The sequence below is a fragment of the Mytilus californianus genome, unplaced genomic scaffold (assembly GCF_021869535.1).
Source record: "Mytilus californianus isolate M0D057914Y unplaced genomic scaffold, xbMytCali1.0.p SCAF_6, whole genome shotgun sequence".
Classification (NCBI taxonomy): Eukaryota; Metazoa; Mollusca; class Bivalvia; order Mytilida; family Mytilidae; genus Mytilus; species Mytilus californianus.
This window is the reverse complement of record NW_026262712.1, coordinates 59,208,777-59,221,306: the sequence shown is the minus strand read 5'-3', so window position 1 is coordinate 59,221,306 and position 12,530 is coordinate 59,208,777. Positions and strand designations below refer to the sequence as shown.

Genomic DNA, 12,530 nt, shown 5'->3' with positions numbered 1-12,530 from the left:
ACTTTGTATTACATACCCTTAATTTACATATATTTAATCTATGACCCCGTCTTAATTTTAACAGATGTGATTCTAAGCAAAACTCTTTAAAGTGAAAATAAAATCCCCCCCTCCCCCTCCCCCCCTTGATGAGTTGGTTATATCAGAGAACCATTTTTGAATAAACTATTCTTGGAGACGCTGCCTTATATTACTTTTAATATAATTATAATCAACTTGCCCCGGAATATTATATAATTCACAAAAGCCACAATCATTAAACACAGGTTTTAAATAGTTAAACCACTTGAAATTATAACCTTCATGCTCATGCATGTACCAAAGTAACTTATACAGTTTACCCGATAGTTTTTTATCATTTGTTGCTAGCTTGTGCCAAAAACATACCATTTTTAACTTGATCTGCAGTTCAAGTGGAAATCTTCCCAGTTCCCCATACACCATAAAAGTTGGCGTAGATGATCGCACCCCCAAACTGCGTTTACAAAACTGTAGATGTAATTTTTCAGTATTATTTTTATTTTCAAACCCCTATTTTTCCGCTGAATAGGTCAAAATAGGTACCACCAATGCATCAAATAATTTTAACTGTAAATCAATCGGAAGTGAGATATTTTGTATCTTCTTGTACAGAGCATAAAGCGCTTTTGGCGCTTGGTCTACCATTTTTATCCGAGCTTGTGAGAAATTTCCGTTGTAATTAACAGCAGACCAAGATAAACATATGAATCTTTAATTTCAATAATTTCATTACATAGTTTAAAAGTAACTTTCTTATTAAACTTTCTCTTTGAAAAAATCACAGTCTTTGTTTTTGATACATTAACAGTGAGTTTCCACTTCAAACAATATTGCTCAAACACATCCAGAGCCTTTTGTAACCCTTCTGCCGACTCCGCAAAAATAATTGTGTCATCGGCGTACAGAAGAATAAATAACTTGATATACAAATCAAGATTCTCTGTACATTTTTCATTCATAAATTTTAGACCATCCACGTTTTTCATCCAGATATTCCTCCAAGTTATTCAGGTATAAGGCAAAGAGAAAGGGTGACATTTTTTCTCCCTGTCTTACACCTACCTCACACGGGAAAAAAATCTGTTCTTAGTTCTCCATTTTTAACACAAGACTTAATATCTGTATACATGCTCAATATAACTTTAAACATTTTCCCACCAATGTTATATTTTAATAGTTTTTGCCATAGTCCCACCCTCCGCACTGTGTCAAAAGCTTTTCTAAAATCCACAAAAGCGCAAAATAATTTCTTTCCCGAACTCAAAGTGAAATTAAAGCATGCATGACAAACATACTATCTTGGACAGAATACCCCTTTTGAAAACCACCCTGGGCATCAGTTATAATCCCGATCTCGTCTGACAGAGCATTAAGTCTTGAATTTAGTATAGAGGTGAACCCTTTTCCTTAATTCGATGCAAGACAAATAACTCAGTAATTATCCAAATTATTTGGATCCCCCTTGTTTTTAAATAACGACTTAATGATCGTTAAGTATGTCACAAGTGTAAAAATATATTAATATAGCAAAATATGGCAAATTTCAAATTTTTTACAAAAAAAATTACAATAATTGCATTATGTATACATATATAGGAAATATTCAGCACATGCATGTACCACACAATGTGCTTTTTATATAGACAGAGAGTGAAATAAATAATTGAGTTGACAATAACATGCGCTCAAAATAAGTAGGTCCACTATCTATGTAAATATGTCCAAAATCTTTACAGTTTTCGCAAAAAATATGAAGAAGTGCCCATCTCGTGATGTCACATCTTAATTTTGAAGTCTTTGGGACAAAAACCTACTCGTTTAAAGGTTTCCAGTACCTGACATTTTAAACAAACCTTAATTGAAATATTGAATTAAAAAGTCAAATTTCAGTAAACAATTAGACCAAGTTATACTGGACAGCGTTTGATGAAGTCGACAAATATTTTATAACCCCGTTGTAAGTATATTGACTGAGGATGCAGGAAGTCAGTTTACGTTCATAGGCCGATAAACATGTAGTCTGAAAAGGCTACAATTGTGTTATTTACATGTGTATTAACACATTATTCAAAACCTGTAACTTACTCTTCAATAATAATATCCAATATATTCTATGTTTTGATCCATTTCTATTATCTTTTGCTGGTATGTTTGATGCTGATTAATAGAGATAAGCACTCGTTGGTGCTACGTATTTATATTCATTTCAATATTACAGAAACAGTAACTACCTTAAACGATAAATTATCGACTCTATGTCCATACCATTGTATGTTTCATATCCCCGTCTGTGCAAACCATTGTCATGAATGTCAGTGATAAAAAGGTACAAAAAAATTACAGTTGCACATAAGTTTTACCGTTGATGATTTCATTATTTATGTAGTTATAAATTGTATCTTGACATATTACATAACATTAAGTTATTGTTAAGGTTGTTTTGGTAAACAAACAAGGATAAACAGAAGGAAACATGCATGTTCTTATAATTGAAATTTATGAATCGTGTATTGGGACATTAACCTTGAAAGAACCTACAGCTGCCAAGCAGGATACTTCAGTAAATGTTTGTTGCCGCTGTAAAATTTCATTGCGTCATAGTCGTTTATAAAAAAATAAATGAGGTAGCAACCAAATCAAACAATAGAAAAAGATCAATATGCAATATCAATTTGAATATTAATATGTTAATCGGATTCAGATCCTGCTCTTAATTTGGCAACCAGAAATGCAACGCTAACGTACTTTTGGAATATCTCTTTCACATGTTGCAGGGTAAAATTAATTTCAAAATTGCCAGAAATAACTTTGGGATAGCAATTCTGCATATGATAAAAAAATGATGTAAAAAAGAGAAAAAGATACTACAAAAATTAGTATACAACACACCACAAAGAAACTAAAGACAACACAAACCCCACAAGAAACCCGGGGTTATCAAAGGTGTGGATAGAAGACCCTGCTATACACGTGACATACTTTAGTAAATGTTTGTTGCCGCTGTAAAATTTCATTGCGTCATAGTCGTTTATAAAAAAATAAATGAGGTAGCAACCAAATCAAACAATAGAAAAAGATCAATATGCAATATCAATTTGAATATTAATATGTCAATCGGAATCAGATCCTGCTCTTAATTTGGCAACCAGAAATGCAACGCTAACGTACTTTTGAAATATCTCTTTCACATGTTGCAGGGTAAAATTAATTTCAAAATTGCCAGAAATAACTTTGGGATAGCATTCTGCATATGATAAAAAGATGATGTAAAAAAGAGAATAAGATACTACAAAAATTAGTATACAACACACCACAAAGAAACTAAAGACAACACAAACCCCACAAGAAACCCGGGGTTATCAAAGGTGTGGATAGAAGACCCTGCTTTACACGTGACAAACGTCGTATGTCTCGTGCTTGTACTAATCCAGTGATACATCTAATTCAAAATGTTACGGTCGAAAAAAAGCAGAAGGGATAGTAGTTACGAATATATGCGTCAACATCTGTGAAACCGATATTTTGTTATAGTCAACCAATTTTCGATGGCGTCCGTAAAGTTTTCAATGGGATGACACATTAGATATGGAAAATGTTATTTTTATAACACTTCATTGACATCGTAGCTGGTTGACTATACGTTCCCGAGGGTGTTATTAGCTGGGTAGTAAGTTCTTTTGAACTGACAAGATTTATAATACAATATACCTTTTAAAATTTGACCGTTTAACAATGTATCCATCAATTACAATGACTATTAGATGTTTATAAATTATAATTATGAAGACATTTCCAAATCCGGCAAAGAAAACACATTTGTAAGACAGATCTGCTATTAATGTCAGGTAACTTTTCAACATTTCAACTATTTATGTATTTTTGTGTTCATGCTTTCAGATAGTTTGGTTTTAGCGTTCCTGAAGAAGTTAAATCAAATTACATATGTACATGAAGGTGTCTTTACAACTAAAAAATATACGCATCCATAAGTATGTAAAATCTAAAACGTTGATTTGAATTAAGTAGTAGATTGGTACCATTACTTGTACATTACGCATTACTCTTCCAAACACCGCAATATTGATACATACCTCAAGAAATATACACAGATATATACAGATGTCACCAATAAATCTAATATGTGATTGTAGATATTTCATCGAATGTATTTATTCTAGTTATTGTATTATTTCAGGCTCGTAAAAAGGATAATGTGTAGTAATATACCATGCCTTCCTGGCATTCCGTGCTGTAGCTGTGATTGCTGCATTAATGCACATTGCGCAGGCATATGCGACTAGTGAGGTCAGCTATTCAATTGTTTTACCAATCATAACAGTCCAATAGAACCGAGGAATTATCACCTATTACATATAGGACTTCAAAAAATGAATATCCAACAAAATGAGATTAAAATCTATATTTTCTTTTGAAACACTGTTTGCTTTTATTTATATGAGCTACACTGATAATCACTTTCAGGAATTGGTAAACGTATTTTAAAGTTAAAGGTAGTTAACTGATTACACAAACACACAATTGATACTAGAACGATAAGACTCTTTCTTTATGTTTTTTTTTTGTTTGAAGTACCAACCCGTCATAAATCCAGTTGAATAAACTCATATATATGAGGATCGAAATTGTGTACGCCAGACGCGCGTTTCGTCTATGAAAAACTCATCAGAGACGCTCGAATAAACAAAGTTAAAACGAACAATAAAATACGAAGTTGAAGAGCATTGAGGACCCAAAACTCCTTAAAAAGTCTGCAAAATACAGCTAGGGTAATCTATTCTTAGGGTAGGAAATCCGTAGTATTTCGACAAATTCAAAGTTTTGTCAACAGTTAATTTAGAATTATTACCATATCAATGATAATTCATTGAAGACACTGGAACAAGAAATGTAACAGAGGGAATTAAAAAAAATGCCATATATTGCCTTTAAATATAGGTAACTGATAAAAATTATCAAAGAGATCACAGTAAACTGTCGTGATAAGTGAAGTAACTCTAGAAGATAGAACTTGGATATCGAAGGTAGTTTACACGATTATGCTGTTTAATATCAAAACTGGCACAAAGATAAACGTCAAAGAGACAGCAACAAAGACAACCAAAACAGCAAGCGTTAATCATCATATGAACGAACTTAATCATGTTTATACATTTATTTCACAAGAATTGCATTTCTTAAAATGAAAATTAAAAAGAATAATTTAGTGTTGCGTTTTTAAAGTCCGTCAGTATATGATTTTAAAGACAATTACTGCATGTTTTAAAACAGAGGTGAAAGATATCAAAGTAATATTCAAACCAATAAGTAGTGACTCTGCAGCTTTCACCAGTTTAACAGAAGAGGATTACTTGTGTACAACAATTTGAAGCATACGTGTACGACTTACCTAATAAAACAAAATGACATTTTTTCTGGTCATTGGTATGGGGCTTTTTTTTTCAAGGACATAATCTCCACCTTTGGCGCATTTTCTTCTCTTGAAGCTGTTTTTGGTCTTATGGCCCTAGACTAAATTATTGTCATACTGCCCTTTTGAAATGCCTTTGTAATTTAACATATAAATAATGAATCACTGTCGAATAATTATAAGATATGTTACAGTCCTGTAGAGAACACGAACAAGGTTATAGTAGCAGCCCAACATCATTTATCAGCAAAAATTGAAGTTCAGAAAACAACGTTATTTCATACCGTGGAAAACTTCTGAGCAATGCATATCATGTTAATGCCATAAATCATTAAAATAATGCTATTTAATAAAGATATGCAAGAAATACAGAAAACTGACTTCATGTTACATAATTAACATGGAAACCAATCACAATCACACAGAGGAAAGTCCATACGAAACTGGTATGAAAGACATAACCAAACAAGAAAAGAAGAAATTCAAAACTTTTGAAAAATAGTTGTCTCATTGGCAACCATACCACATCTCCTTATTTCTATACTGATAAACTATCTTAAATATGGAATAAAAAATGTATTCATAAACAAGTTCTAAAACAATAAATCTAAATAAACTGTGCAAATTGTATTATGGCCTTAAAGAGTAGCTAACGTTCAACTGAACTTCATCACATGTTTTCAAATTTCACCGAAAACCACAAACTTTATTTTTGCATGAAGTTTAAGTTGACCTCCAACTATCAATTGTGATTGTGCTGCTGGCTTGCTGTCTCATTAAAGTTCATCAGACATCTCACGATGTTCATATTTAAACTACATCATACAAAAAAAATGTTTTATTTCAATTTTAAGTTAATGTTCATTAATATGTTGCCATTCATTCTTCAGTCGCTGTTGTTTCTTCTACTTCTACTTCTGAAAAAAAACCCTCAAAATATTAAGAATAAAACCTACACAAACTAATGTATTTAATGTTATGATGTTACTATATTTATATATATAAAGCTTACTGGTAGTTTGAAATGAATACGACACAAATCAAAATAATTAAAAGTTTTTTTTTTTGTTACGAGTACTTAGTTAGCTGTTTTTTCAATTGTGTTTGCAACTGTCATTTTTCTTTAATTGGTATCTTGTATTTTTTTGTTGCCTATTGCAGTCAGATGGTGGTCTGTATAAACTCACCTTCTAATGCATATTAGTTTGCGACTTTTTTCACCTAGAAATTTACGATATGATCGTAAGTTATCTTAAAATGTGTATGACTTACGAGAAGACTTTTTTGTAAAAAGAGACGCTGGTATCTTTGGTGAGTTTGTTTCCAGTTAATTGAACTAGTATAATTTTGCACTATAAAATCTAAATTCAGCATAACTCAACAACATAAATGAATAAATCTACTGAGTAAATGTTTAGGCCAGTTTGAAGTTATTTATTTAAATATTATAAACATTTCGTATTCTATTTTGATTATATGAACGTGTTGTTTGGTTGCTGTCTCACCAACATATGTCAAAATTTAATGTGTTCTTTAAAACATATTTGTTTTATGAAATGTATTAATAACCACACACCTGATACATGTTATAATCTAATCAAAATCTCCAAGTTGGATATCAGCATATCTATTGTAACTGGCTTGCCTTCAAATCTGCTTGTTTGGAAAGTTTTTTTGTCAGCAGATTTTTCCATGACTAACTGTCTAAATCTTATTTGAATGGTCAACATCTTTCTTTTCTGTTTTTTTGGACTTCTGTTGTAGTTTAACTTCTATTTCTTGCATCGACTTCAACAGTCATTTTACAAAGATGGCGTCCAATAATACTCTTTTCTTTTCCAGTTATTTGGCTTTTTTTGTCTTGCCTTTTTCTTCCTTTGCTTTGCTAAGATCCTCTATTTGCTTTTTTATTTCTTTGATTCTCTCTTTTTCATGAAACTTGATTCTGAGTAACATTTGTTTTGGTCATTGAACTAGCTTTTCAATCTTTCGTTCAGTCTTTTTGTGGGTCCACTCTGATGATTTGTTTAATTTGTATACGATGTGTGCTTCGTTGGCTAGTCTTGTTGAATTTGGTCTGTGTTTAAGGAGTCAATCAAGATATTCAAATACCCACTCATGTAATTTGTTGTGTCAAATGACTGATTGCATCTGTCTTTGTACATCTGCTGTAATATTTTCAAACTTTCCACCTGCTAAATGATCTTTTACTTTTTCCTTTAAAGATTTGCATGTTGCGGCAACCATCTGCATCAAAAGACTGACAGTGTCTGCGTCATTGCTGTGTTGTCTGACCAAAACTTTCCAGACTTCATCTTTTTTTTACTTTTTTTAGTATACTTAAAATTGAGTATGTGTCGGCTGCTGCTGTTATTTTGTAAATGTAACTGCATATAGTAAAATATCTGTGCAATGTATACTGTAGTGTTTATTTAATCTTGTTGGAAGCAGAGTATCATTTTTGATTTTGTTTTTAAAGATATCCCTTCAAAATTATTATACCAAATTTTAATCTTAAGTATTTCTAAGTGATTTTGAAATGCATTTTCAAATTTAGTGTCGTAAAACAATCATATTGTCCGAGCAGACTTTTATTTTAGGTATTTCACAAAACAAACTTTTCTCCAAGCAAAATGTAAGATTTAACATTAGAGATATGTGTTATGCAATTAGTATTAGTCTAACATCTATTACTTGTTGCTGTTTGTTTGAAAACAAAAAAATATTTTGAAAGCATAAAGGGTTGGATTTTAACAAGCCATGTGTTGTAAGTCACAGAAATGTCTCTAGTAAATTTGTTTATTTGGTCTTTATGTTGCGGTTAGTTGTTTATGAGTTCTCTTCATGTGAACATGTATTACTATTTTTTAGCACTTCAATTGGAAAAAAAATATTTACAGTAAATTTCCGGACAAAATAAGACTTGTTTTTATATCACCAGACAATGAGAGCACTTAACAACAAAACTATGTCCGAATAAACAAACAAAGCTGTGAAAATTTTGATTCCAAAGGTACCATGTTCATTTTAATTGAATCATGTAGTTTTATTTGAAATATATAGCAAAAAAATTGAAGGAGACAAATCTTAATCAAGTTATTACATAACACTGTAGTGTGTTGTAGTATAAGATCGCGCAATCACTTCCTCTAAACATTGCGATTCTTATAAGATTAACATTAAAGTGCCTAAAGTGAAAGTAAATAAAAAAAAAAAGACTAGATTTTCGTGATATAAACAGAAGTGTTTCGGGTACACACCGGTTCAACAGAGGCAATACACTTGCATACAGCTTGTGTTTCTTGTCAATTTAATATGACACAGATACCTTTTAAAAGTGTAGACGTTGTTTTTATCACCTTTCACTATCCAATAAAATATATATTGACAGCTTTCTCAAGTTTTGAGGCGCCGGGCTGCCATACCTTTTACGAATGTTAACATTTTGGGCAGTACACATTCATTTCATTTTCACGTGCATACACAAATGCAACGTTACAAAGTATTTCAAGACGTCGTCGACAATTTTCGTAAAAAGTATCAAACCCGTGTTAACATTATTATATACCATAAACGGCAATCTACCTTCAATATCCAAGTTCTATCTTGAAGAACTATTACAACATTTCACTGTGATTTCTTTATTAACTTCTAATCAATAGTAGATAGTAAAAAGCAGTATTGGAAGTTTTATTTTTCTCTGTTTAAGTTCTTGTTTAAAAATACTTTAACATTTTGGGAACTCAAAACCGAAATAAGCAAGTCATTACACATGTAACAGTCTTGTCGTTCGAATATCAACCGTGTGCCTAGGTAATCTGTTTACAATTTTCTACTTGTAAATATCTTTTACAATTTCTGTGATTTTCATTGTATCACATATAAATAAGATAAAAACACCTTCAGAAACAAATTACAGATTTTTATTTCATTTCATCTGATATTCATTTTTACAAGTCCTTTAGTTAAAAGATAATAATTTCTTGGTAAGAACCTGTAAATAATGGATAGCCGAACCCATTAACCACCATAGAGCCTACATTTCCTGTTATAGCACTTCCAACCTCTACAGCACTGATAGTTGGAATGGCATCGTCTTCCAGAACATGGACTTCTTTTTACAAGCCTAAAACAAAACATTAAATATGTAGAATACAATGTTTCATATTTCGTTTAGTGGTGATATCAGTGAATAACTGCATATTACTTGAGAATCTATATATCTATATTACATCGTTTGTTACAGGAATGCGTAATGTACAAGTGCAGATTACAATTTTTTCTACTTACTTCGAACAACTATAATTCAGAGTGTACATGCTGTAAAATGTGATTATCGCTTAGTTGTGAATACACCTGCATGCCCATATATAAATGCTTTTCTTTTTCAGGAAAGCTGAAATCATATTTTGCTCAAAATCTCCAAATTTGTATGTATAACAACAAATATGAATAGCTTTATGATGAAAGGATATATACAACTCTAAAGTATACTTGTGAGGGAGTTGAAACAGTAGTTTTTTTTTTAAATTTCTATGTATGTAAACGAACAATTTCCGAAAGCTAAATTAGTCACTACAAAAAGTCTGACTACTGCGCTGATGAAATGTCGGAAACTGATAGTAATAGTCAACCAGCAACTGTATTTGAACGGGTGCTTTAAAAATGAAAATAATATATAGTAAATTTATTGAGTCAAAAGCGCTTTTCTTGATTTTTCTTCTTTAGGATGTCTCATATCCAATTGCTTTAAAGCTTTTTCAGAGGTCGCTTTCTAAGAAACAAATGAAATCTCAACACCTGTATACGACAAGAGTCAAGAAAAACGTCTTTATGTATACATGTTGTAGTTCATTGGTGAGTGTTTGTTTTGGGTGGTAGTTGATAATGTTAGCAGATCTTTAATCTCCTCGATTGATTTTAGTCACCACCTTTTTTCGATAAAGAGCTTGTCTCTTGTTTAGATCTTTTCTTCAATTTATTTTAGGCTGTATTATTGGCACAAATAACTTTTCATTTGAATTTGACACATGAGGACTATGAACTTCCTACATATCCGAAATACATGAGTTTATATCCATTTTATTGGGGTTTGTTTTTCTAAAAGTTTATTTTTTGAAGACTGTTGTTTGTCCTTTTGTCTTTTCGTTACCATTGTGGTGTGTCTCGAGTTTTGGTTTGTATGGTCATTTACCATCTTCGAGTCAATAAATTCATTATAAGGTACAAGGAATATTCCTACAATATTTCAGCGTTGAATTTCCGAATCTTATCGCCTTAAATATATTTTCACATAACGTTATCTATAGATCACGTCTTTTGGATTGTTTAGAAAGATAACATAATATACAATGAAAATAAGTTTCTTACTTCTATTTGAAAGGTGCAGATTTTTTTCAATGTCCATGTCCTTTTGATATTCAATTATTTCCAACGAAATAAACTGTATTCAAACCGACTTAATCAAAATCAACCCTTAGGAGACTCAACTAAGATTTCAACTTGATGTACTCAAAATGTAAACAAACCATACAACTCAACTTACTCATGAATAAGGCCATTGTCTTCAAGCATTTCTTCATGTGCCATGTTGACTGGAAGTAAAATATTGTTTGTATTAAATAACGAAACCAGGTTATATGTTTTGTGTCATACACCAAGAAAATGTCAAAACTGAATAGACACTCCCCCGCTACGATAAGAATACGAAATAAACTGTCATGGCTATGACATATTACATGGGATCATGCTTTCATGGTCAACCTTCATTAGGAACGGTCAAACCTTAAACAAATCACGTGAATACTTAAAGAGCTATGAAACCAACACGGGATCTGAAAGGACTAACCAAAATTGACTTTAGGTCAACTTTGTTATGGATGTTGAATCCTTTTTTTTTCTTCAAATTTCAAAATTGACCGAGCAGAAACTACAGAAAGATATGTCATAAAGCATATCAGTACTGAAGCACTAATTACTGAGATTATACTATCCGTGGGGACTATCAGACCACCAGTAGCGGTATTTACTAAGTATTAAAAAACTAATATCAACAATTTCTCTACTTTTGATTGTTGATATAAAATCATACTAGAAGTTCAATTCCCGCTCACGCACACACACACGCACTCCCAAACTGTTGTAGCAGTAATTTATAATGAACAAATTAATATTGTTTGTTAGCTCTCTTAATCTATCAAAACACACATTCATATCAATTCTTGTTCGTTGATATAAAAATGATCAGCGTAAAGGTTTTACTATACTTCAACATAGTAAATATGCTACTCTATCAATTAATGTCATTTGTTTTCTTAAAATACCCAAAGAAATTTTCGGACAATTCAAAGACCAACTATCGTGATCTATTCTAAAAAAAAAATGTAACGGGCTACTTTTATTCTGGTAATGAGGTACATAACCCAATCCATTCCGCCACTCATTCTTGACCTCCGCACTACAAACCTTCCATATCCTTAACAAAAGATAAAAATTACAACGAAAGTAAGATATATGTAGGAGATGTTGGTTATTGGCAAATAGTAAATTAACCCAATGCAAAAGAGCAGAAATGAACTCAAGAGTCTAATAATAAGATCTAAATGGCCTTTTTAGTGTATAAAGATGTGAATACATTTGTTCGGAATATAAAGGAAACAACACAGACCTAGATTCAAAAATGAATTCTCAAAATAACAAAAACAAAACAACAGTCAATGTTGACAACCGGTGCAAGGTTCATTACTAGGGACAGCCACATGGCAATGTTGCGGGGATAAACCTTTCATTTGATATCTGTACCAACTCAATTGTATTTGTGATCAGTGGACCTGAAAAGGGCACATAAAGGAAGATTTAAGAAAAAATCCCATACAAACCATTAAGCCTTAAATTGTGTTTATATTGAAATATTTGAGATTAATTTAAACAGAATTAAAATTAACATATAAATACTGCATGTTTATCTTGTTCTGTTGTTTGGTTTGTAAGCTGTCTTACTTACATATAACCCTTTATCGCCAATTGAAAATTAGTTTTATTTTTAAATCGACGAAACTTACAAAAACTCAGCTCAACAGTG

The 12,530-nt window shown here is 31.6% G+C and overlaps 2 long non-coding RNA genes across 3 annotated transcripts in view; one reads left to right on the top strand and one right to left on the bottom strand.

The window, feature by feature from the left end:
* LOC127706163 (uncharacterized) overlaps positions 1-12,530 on the top strand; it is a 219,189-nt gene that overhangs the window by 49,143 nt on the left and 157,516 nt on the right. The gene's annotated exons all lie outside the window — the stretch shown is intronic.
* Positions 9,351-11,039, bottom strand: LOC127706167 (uncharacterized). Its single transcript, XR_007984275.1, has 2 exons — positions 10,995-11,039; positions 9,351-9,575 (listed from the first exon to the last, which is right to left on the bottom strand). It is a non-coding gene; the product is annotated as an uncharacterized LOC127706167 (long non-coding RNA).